The sequence below is a fragment of the Cydia splendana genome, chromosome 27 (genome assembly GCF_910591565.1).
Source record: "Cydia splendana chromosome 27, ilCydSple1.2, whole genome shotgun sequence".
NCBI classification, from domain to species: domain Eukaryota; kingdom Metazoa; phylum Arthropoda; class Insecta; order Lepidoptera; family Tortricidae; genus Cydia; species Cydia splendana.
In genome coordinates, this window is record NC_085986.1 from 159,317 (window position 1) to 169,301 (window position 9,985).

Genomic DNA, 9,985 nt, shown 5'->3' on the forward strand with positions numbered 1-9,985 from the left:
AACCCACTTTTCCAGTAGCATTACTTTTCTGTAAGGGTCGCAGTTCAAACCTAACCTAACCCATTATTCTAGTAGCATTTGGTTTCTGTAAAAAAAATATATTATGGCTAGTGATAATTATGGCTTACAATGATGATGACAAATGATATTATTGAAATTGATTTTATGGGAAACAAAGTTTCTGGCACGTGACTAATATAGTAAACAATAAGTATTGCATATGTAATTATGGGAAACAATATAATGGCTGTTGACTATTATGGCAAATGAAATTATGGCAAATGAAATTCTGGCAAGTGGGTGTATACCCAATACAAGGACGTTGTATGTTGTTTATTGGCTTTCGTGCAATCAAGTTGTGTATCATTTGATGATCTTGAGGGAACCCTAGGGTTAATTAGGCATCATGATGCCCACAAATAAACAATTAATTGATGATCTAGGCCTTTCTGCGACATATTATATTCATGTCACTACCTTGACGTAACCATAGAATAAATAATAGTATGTACTATTACGACAGATTATGACCGCAAGGTGGCGCAAGCGCGAGCACGCGTCCGTTCCATAGCGGTGCGCGGTAACTATTAGTGCTAGATACCAAAATTGGTGTGGGCCGCATGTACTTGTAGCGACGCGACGAAATCGCGGAGTGAGCTACGCCTGACGTAACGTTGATATATGTCTACTGACATCTCATATTTACTGTATTTAATGATATAAGCATATTATCATGAATATATAAATATATGAATTGTAGTTGTCTTCACAACTAATGCTGTAATTTGATTAGCAGCGCATCTGCCCTATAACCAAGACACGATGATTTTGTAGGGTACTACACCTGGAACTCTAATTGATTGCATTGACGATGACGTTTCCAATTACATGCCCTACGAGACCTGTTACAACAGTATTCTGTAAACCCTGGACTACTACCTTTCAGCTAAGCTTATTGTACTTAGATCCGGCAATGACAGCAGAACTAGTGTTGATTTTCAGAGTAAATTGCAGGCTCTATTTAACCGGCGAACATATTTGTAGTCATGAGTCACTACTGGGATCATATTTCACTTAGATCTTGCATTTTTTCCTGAACCACCGTATGTTGTTGTTCTTTTATAAAATCACGTGAGTACTTCCTTATCTGCAAAGGAAACCTCTCATCTGGAAATCGAAAGAAGCATATTTCTGATCCGTGTTCTTTCAGAATTCGGTATCTGCTATCGGTGACTGCCCGCAAATATTTTCTACATATTACGCATGTGTGTACGTTTACGTACGTTGTACGTTTGTATGTACGTTGGCTTGCCCCGCAGTCCACATGGTTTCAAAGTTTCTGAAGTGACTTCATTTTAATTTGTATATTTGGAGAAATTAAACAATCATCGTTTAGATGTAAAGCCGTGGACCGTGGCTATTGGTTCAACACCTTAGTTCTCTTAGGCGGCTTCACCTCCAATTCAATTCGCGATTTTTCGAAACAGAATCAGTAACTCCACTCTAACTAAACTACCGAAAAATCTTTTCATAAATTCTTTATTTATTTACATAACTTGAAGGGGCGCTTCATCTTCTACATAGGCATAACATTTACCACTAAAGAAACCGATGTTTCACCTATTGAACAATTATGAGTAACTATGCGGATTACCATACTAATTTAATATTTTACTAGTTGGTCCTTTTAGACATTCTGTGAAAGCACCTCCTACAAATACCGTCTGTTTCCGATAGCTATATTACCAGTAAGAGTTCATTTCCTTTGAAATTGAACTATGTAACGTTTATGGTCAACGTTTTATGATGTATGATTGTTATACCAACGGCAGGTCGATTGACAACCCACTGCTTAGATAATCTTCCGAAGTGGAGCTTGTTACTTGAATTTTGAACCTAATTTCACAAGTTTCTACCTGACTGATGTGAATAGAGCACTAATTACATTATAAATGCCTTTGTCAGTTCGGTCTATTGGACGGAATGCGATGGAAGGTACTTGCTGTTTTCTACGTGTTACTCTTAGTTTAGTGGTCTCTGTTTCACAGCTACATAGTAGACGATTTAAAGTAAGTAAAAGATTTCTCTTTGTAACAGGCCGCAATTTTTTAGCTAATGGTTAATATTTAGAGAGTATACAGGAGATGCTTCAGTATTCCCAAAGATACTATCAACCTGACTAGTCATTCATCATTCAAAAGAGGGATTTAGTGCGATGATTTTTCACTAATATATATGAGTATCATAAACTCTATTCCTTTTCAGGCTTAGAGCCGCAATAAAGAGATATCTCTTGTTAGCCTATGACAGAGCCGTAAATGAATTGGTATAAACAAGTATAAACTTGTATTGGTATTCCTATTCAGAAGAGAGAGTTTTAGTTTTCTTTCCTTCTTTAAGGCTAACGTCAATTTTCTTGCCTCCCCCTCTCTCTTTTTGGTATAGGATCTAGTTGGGCAAAGTATAACACAAGGTTTTTCACTTCGTACTTTTCCCTTTTCACAGTTTCTTAACTGCTATTTTTCATGGCCGGTTAGTCATACAGTTTATGATCCTCAGAATGTATATTTTTGGTTTGTTTGGGAGATATCACGAGAATTGTTTGTTATCGACCCAGACCAACATTTGTACACGACCAAGATGGAAACCTTCCTTTTTCCTGGCAGGTTGAGACAATTACTGTAACTGCATTTCGTTATCAATTTCGCGCCAAACCCTCTAATAGAAATTCTGCTGCTCGTCGGTTTAAAAGGTGACACACCATTTGGTCGGCTACATTGATGATGACGCCACTAACTAAGTCGTGCATTGTTCATGACCATGCAGATCTTAAATGCGAGGCCCACCGTGCAGACATCGAACGATAAAGCGACCAATAAGACGTCCGCTACCGTATTAATGGTAGACCATGAGACAACGGTTTTTGTATAACAAGACAACGTCATTTCAATGGACGATTCATAGGACGATGCGATATCGTCTCATAGGACGACGCATTAATGTCTCACGATACGACAAAATGTAGTCTTATGGAACAATGCAATGTAGTCCTATGGGACGCGATATCCTCTCACGGGACGATACCACAGGATGGCGCAATGTCTTCTCACATGAGGACGTAACTCATCGCGATGCCTGTCGTATCACAGGATGACGCCTTATCGTTTTACAGGACGACGCCTGATGTCCCACAGGACGATGTCACGGGACTACGCTATGTCGTCTCACGCAACGACGCTTGTCGTCCAACGGGACGACGCCGTGTGCCATTTATACCCGTAGGTATTCTATTTATGGTGATGGCTAGAGCTCACTTAGTCTCATCGCTGGGCCACGGGCACTGAGCGGAATGTCGCAAGGTCTTTTAACGAGACGATGCTCGTCGTCTTACAAGACGCTGCCATGTCGTCTGTCAGGACAATACCATTGTCAGGACGATACCACAGGACGACGCCATGTCGTGTCACGGGACGACGCCTTGTCCTCTCACGGGACGACGCCTCGTCGTCTCACGGGTCGATGCCATGTCGTCTCATGGGACGACGCCATGTCATTTCCCGGGACGACGCTTGTCGTCTGACGGGACGACGCCATGTCGTCTCACGGGACGACGCCATGTCGTCTCACGGGACGACGCCATGTCGTCTCACGGGACGACGCCATGTCGTCTCACGGGACGACGCTTGTTGTCCCACAGGACGAGGCCATGAGGCGTAAGTACCCGTGTACTTTTTGTGACGGTGCCTGTAGGAAGGTCACTGCGTCTCGTCGCTGGGCCATGGGCACCGAGCGGAATGTCACGAAGTCGGAGGTTTTCAAAATATTTTTACGATTTAAATGTCTTGATCTTTTTAAACTTGCTTTGTAAACGTGTTGCTCGGCTGAGTTACAAAAGCGTACTGAAGAGAAAGCAGCCGCGCGCTGGCAACCGGGTGACATTACTACTTGGGTAGCGCGATAGATGGCGCTACTAGTTGATGAATTCACTTGATTAGGGCTGAGTTACAAGGGTGTTATCTCATAATGTGGTTCAAGCGAAGGCACGGACACCTAAATACACTAATTAATGAAACAGTGAAAAATAATGGCTGCTATTTAACTGATCACCAGATTTAGTAAAATTTAATACCAAAAAAATCTATTTTACCACCCTAAAATCATGAATGATCACCAAAATTATAACACCATTTTAATGTGAAATGATTACCAATTTTATTACATTTTACTATCCTTTTAAAGGAAATGACACCAAAATAATCGTTATTAACCCAAAAATAGTCAATGATTACCAAATTTCAATCCCCATTTTAATGTGAAATGATAACCAAATTTTTACATCTTGCTATCCTATTAAAGAAAATGACACCAAAATAATCATTGTAAACCCAAAAATAGTAAATGACCACCAAAATTAGAACTCCATTTTAATGTAAAATGATAACCAAATTTTTAATACTTGCTATCCTATTAAAGCAAATGGCTCCAAAATAATCATTGTAAACGCAAAAATAGTAAATGATCACAAAATTGTAACCACATTTTAATTAAAAATGTGCAATCATTTAATATATCGTTATCCTATTAAATTAATTAATCCACTTCGTCACCTTTTTCTAGTAGCATTTTATTTCTGTAACAGTCGCAGTTCTAACCTAACCTAAACCACTTTTCTAGTAGCATTTTGTTTCTGTAAGGGTCGCAGTTCAAACCTAACCTAACCCACTTTTCTAGTAGCATTTCTTTTCTGCAAGGGTCGCAGTTCAAACCTAACCTAACCCACTTTTCTAGTAGCATTTCGTTTCTGTATGGGTCGCAGTTCAAACCTAACCTAACCCACTTTTCTAGTAGCATTTCTTTTCTGTAAGGGTCGCAGTTCAAACCTAACCTAACCCACTTTTCTAGTAGCGTTTCGTATCTGTATGGGTAGCAGTTGAAACTTAACCTAACCTACTTTTCTAGTACCATTTCGTTTCTGTAAGGGTCGCAGTGCTAACCTAACCTAATCCACTTAACTGATAGCAGTTTAACTTACTTTTCTAGTAGCATAACGAAATGCTACTAGAAAAGTAGATTAGGTTAGGTAGGTATGCGGTGCGGGCTACGGGGGGTTGAGCGGGAGGGGCTAGTAATTTTGGCATCAGTTTACTTTATTTGGTAATATGTATAAATTTTTTGGTAATCATAGTGGTTTATTTAGGTGAAAATATCGCATTAATTTGGTATTCAAGGTTTGGGGATCATTAATGATTTTTGGTGATCATTCAATATATTTGGTATTTGAATACAATTTGAAGTGCAGTCGTAATTAAGGTGTATTTATTGCTAGTTCATATTTATTTATCGTATGGCATACTTTACACGTCACTGCAGTATAAAATTAAAATTTAAAACTAGAATTCTTAAAATAATCCACGGCTTTCCCAGTCAAGGTCTTGAGCTCTTCAATGTTGCCACCGAATTTGGTGTTGGGGCATTCTAGCACCATGTGGCGGATTGTTTGTTCGGGTTTTCCACATCCGCATGCCGCCGATTCACTCCATCCCCATTTATTTCTGTGGTATGCGGAGTTGCCCACGTCAGTTCTGAAGCGGTTCAGCAGACACCAGACACGTCGTTGGGTAGTGAAACCTGGAGGTCTTGTACGGGGGCTTAGTTCAAATAAGTCAGTTGGCGCCTTATTGGATTGCCACTCGTTAAGCCAGGCATTCTCTACCTTCCACAGGGGGTCCATGGCGTTTAACCTAGCTAATGGTGGATTACGGGACTTAAGCCTGCGATCAGTCCTGGCGAGCACATCGTCGTGAATGGGTAGAGTTGGGTCTCTCCGTATCTTATCGAGCTCGCGGTAGAGACACTGTTCCCGGCGTAGGTGGGGTGGGGCGATGTTACTGAGGGCAGGTAGCCAGTAGGTAGGTGTAGGGCGTATACAGCCTGTGATGAGGCGCATGGTTTGATTTAGCTGCGTGTCAACAGCTGAAACGTGGGTGCTGTTAATCCACACAGGCGAGCAATACTCTGCCGAAGAGTAGACCAGTGCGAGAGCGGTTGTTCGGAGGCACGCAGCATTGGCTCCCCAGGTTGTTCCGGTCAGCTTCTGCACTATGTTATTACGGGTCCTCAGTTTCCCAGCAGTTTTGTTCAGGTGGCTCTTGTAGGTTAAACTTCGGTCTAGAGTGACACCAAGGTATTTTGGGTTTGGGTTGTGTTTCAGAGCCTTTCCCATAAACTCCACGTTCAGCTCGGTGCTCGCTAGCTTGTTGTTTAGATGGAAACAGCATACCTCGGTTTTATTTGCGTTAGGGCATAGTCGCCATCGGGAGAAATAATCATTCATGGTCAGTAGATCTTGTTCTAACGCTACTTCGGTTGTCTTAATGTCCCGGTTTTGTGCACCTACTGCAATGTCGTCAGCGTATGCGAATTTCCTTGAGTCGGTTGCAGGGAGGTCGTGGATGTACACATTAAATAGCAGCGGGGCAAGCACCGATCCTTGGGGGAGACCGTTATTTAAAGTTTTGATGTTACTGACACTATTACCGAGGTGGACTTGAAAGACTCTGTTGGTGAGTGAGTTTTCCACAAGTTTACATATTTTTAGGCACGGAACCAGCTTGATGAGCTTATATAGGAGTCCTTGTCGCCATACAGTGTCATACGCGGCTGATAGATCGATGAACGCTACCGATGTTTTCTGGTTCTCTTCGTAGCCTCTTTCTATGAACGAGGTGAGTGCCAGAACCTGATCACAACAATTACGATTCGGTCGGAAGCCAGCTTGTTCTTTTGGTATAGCCCTATTAATAGTATCAGCTATGCGGTTATAGATAACCCTTTCCAGTAGCTTGTAGATGACACTTAGCAAAGCTATAGGCCTGTAGCTGTCCGCACTGTCTTCCAGCTTTCCCGGTTTGAGTATCGCTATAATTTTGGCTCGTTTCAGGATGCATGGTATTTGACCGGTGTTGATGATATGGCTGTAGAAGTTGGCAAGCCATTTCTGGGTTTTGCTCCCGCAGTATTTGAGGAATTCCGGAAAAATGCCGTCAGCGCCACAGGCCTTGTTTGTGTTAACTTGTTTAATACCAGCTATGATCTCGTTTACTATGACTGGGCCACTGTAGGCATTGTTTGGTGTTATCGTTGACTTAAGATCTTGAAGCTCCTTGCGGATTTTCTTCGTATGTAATTTGTTGCTCGGTGCTTTAGACAGGCTGACAATTCTTGTAGCTATAGCGTTGGCGCTAACCTTCGGTAGGCTGGGTTGGTTGTTGATCCCGGTGGTTAGCAGTCTCAGGACGTGCCATGCTTTCCTACTGGAGTGCGTAAAATTCAAGCCTCCAACCGTATCTTCCCATTTCCGGAGTCGGGCTTCGTTCAGTGATTTAATGAGGTTGTGTCCGCAGGTCCGGTCTCCAGTTTTATTATATTCGTGCCAAGCGGATTCACATTCGTTGTTCCAGCCCGGTATGTATTGCTTTCTAAAGCCACGGGGGTTCATACATTTAATGAGACTTTATTGAGACAAAAAATACAAACTAAACAATAATAAAACTAAACTACATGGAATATAAAACTTAAAATAATCATATAAATAGACTTATAAATGAACTTATAAATGAACTTATAAATAAACTTATAAATAAAAAATGCTCCCTAGGTCGCTGTCATGAGTTATGGTGCCCAGTAGGCTGGCAGCGTTACCTCGTTGGATGGCCAGACTTAGTCTCTGGCCGAAGTAGCTGCCAGCCCTCTGGTCACCAGACGCATCTATAAGGCGCTCGGAAATTTCTTTATATAAAGACTTCGCACTGGGCCCCCACGGACCCAGAGTTTCGACTCCGAACGGTGCAAATATGTAGCCCTCGCCGAGGACAGCATATTTGCGCCGCTTGTTTAGTTCTGCTGTTGTGGCCGCAGCCCCCGCCTTGACGGAGGTCGCCTGTAGGTGGGACGGCGCGAGCGTGTCAACGCAGGTGGCGTCCCACACAAGCGTCCTCCCCAGCTTCCACGGAATGAGTGACATCTCGTCGGGCCGCTTGCCGTCGTCGCGTGCGATACCGTTCGGCTCAAGTATGGCCGGCACGCTGACGGAAGCAAGCGCCCTACGGATGACATCATTCAAGGATGCGTGGCGGGAGATACGGCCGGCGCTCCTCTGGCAAGACAAGCCGTGGTGACCCAGATCGTCTACCATTGTGCCACAGCGGCAGCGGTGGGGCTCGTTAGTTTTGGTGCCCAGTCGTAAGCAGGTGGCAAGAGTGAGGGTCGTCTTGTCGAGCAGGGTGCCAATATTGGCTGATGGTAATGCGTGAAGCCAGTAACCAGCTTCCGGTTCCGCCACTGCCAGCAGACGAGCGCGCTCTGCTGAACTCTGAGCAGAGTCCGTGAGTTCTTTTAAGGTTGATCGGCAGAGCGGCTCGTCCCACTGTTTTTGTGATTTAAGGGAAACTGGAAGCGGGCTGCCTGGGCAGGACTGCAGCCAGACGTCTTGGGCCTCATTCAGAGTGGTGGTGCACTCGTTTCCAGCAGCTGGGCAAAAAATTTTAGCCGCAAGGTTCTGTGTACTATGGAAAGAGGCCAAAAACGCAGGGAGGGCCACACTGACCACTTGGCGTATGCCCAGGCCGCCATGACGGATTGGCAGGGAGGCCTGAGTCCAGGCGCGGTTATCGAGGTGGATGTTAAGGATTGACGAGAGAGTAGTTTTGAGTACGGAATCTAAAGGCTCGATAAGATGGGGATGTTTCCAGATGGGGCTGCATCTGAGTATATATGTGAATTTGGGAACGAACAAGCAAAACTTTATGATGACTAATGCCATGTGTGAACTGATTTTTAAAAGGCGGTCCGAATAGGCTTGATGGATACTGAGATGTTCGTTGATGAGCGGTGGAAATGATTCCGGGAAGATGGGAGCACCTAGGAGTCGGAGGGATTGTCTGTCGATAATTTTGATATTGGGAGCCAGAATATTGAAGCATGAGATTATGTTTTTCAAGTCAACAGCAGGAAGGGGCTTGTTGATGAAGAGCTCGCATTTAGAGAAGTTTAGCTCCAGACCTATTGCGCTAAAGGAGTCAGTTAGGTTTTTCAAGTCATCTAAAACGGTTTTCCAGTCTCCCCCTAGAGTCCCATCGTCGAGGTACCAGGAGTTGAATTTTGACTTTAGGTCGGAAATGACTGGATGGATGGCGAGGCTGAAAATGGCGGGTCCCAAAGGGTCAACCTGCTGACAGCCTACCGCTGACGACAAGCGATTTGTTTTAAAGAGTAGGTGCGAGGGCTGGTGATAGCACTGCCATAGGTATTTGTAGATCAGGGGGGTGGCGTCCTGAATTTGTGTAAGAAGAGCGCCTCTGTCAACAGAATTGAAGGCGTTTTTCACATCCACTTTCAGCAGCATCTCGCAAGCGTCGTCCACAACGAAGGCGCGTGTTGCATGTACAGCGGCTTCACAGCCACCTTCGCTGCCAAAACCGAGTTGTAGAGGCTGAAATTTTTTTGTGAGAGTGGGAAAAATGGATTTACAGCAAATTTTAGAACAGATACGTCTAAAAGTTAGGCCTATGGCGATGGGTCTAATGCCCCCATCTTTTTTTTTAAGGGCACAGAGATTAGCACCATATAGGATGTCTAATACCTCGTCACATACTTTGCCAGAAAGCATGATGTTTACTAGCTGCGTGATGGCGTCCAGCAAATGCTCTCCGACGTCACCGGTGGCACCGCACAGTAAATCTTTCAGATGTTGCGGAGAGAGGCCATCGATGCCGCCGGCGGAGCCATTCTTGAATGACATCACAGCAGCTAGCACATCCTTTTTAGTGGCAATGAGGTGTGGTGCTCCATGGTCCGGGGGATCAGGCAGGCGAAGAGATGCTGCTGGAAGTGGATGTTTAGAAATTAATGCTGAAATGGTTTCAGGAGTATCTGGTGCAACAACGTCACTGGAGAAAAGCATTTGGGCGGCTCCCTTTATATCACC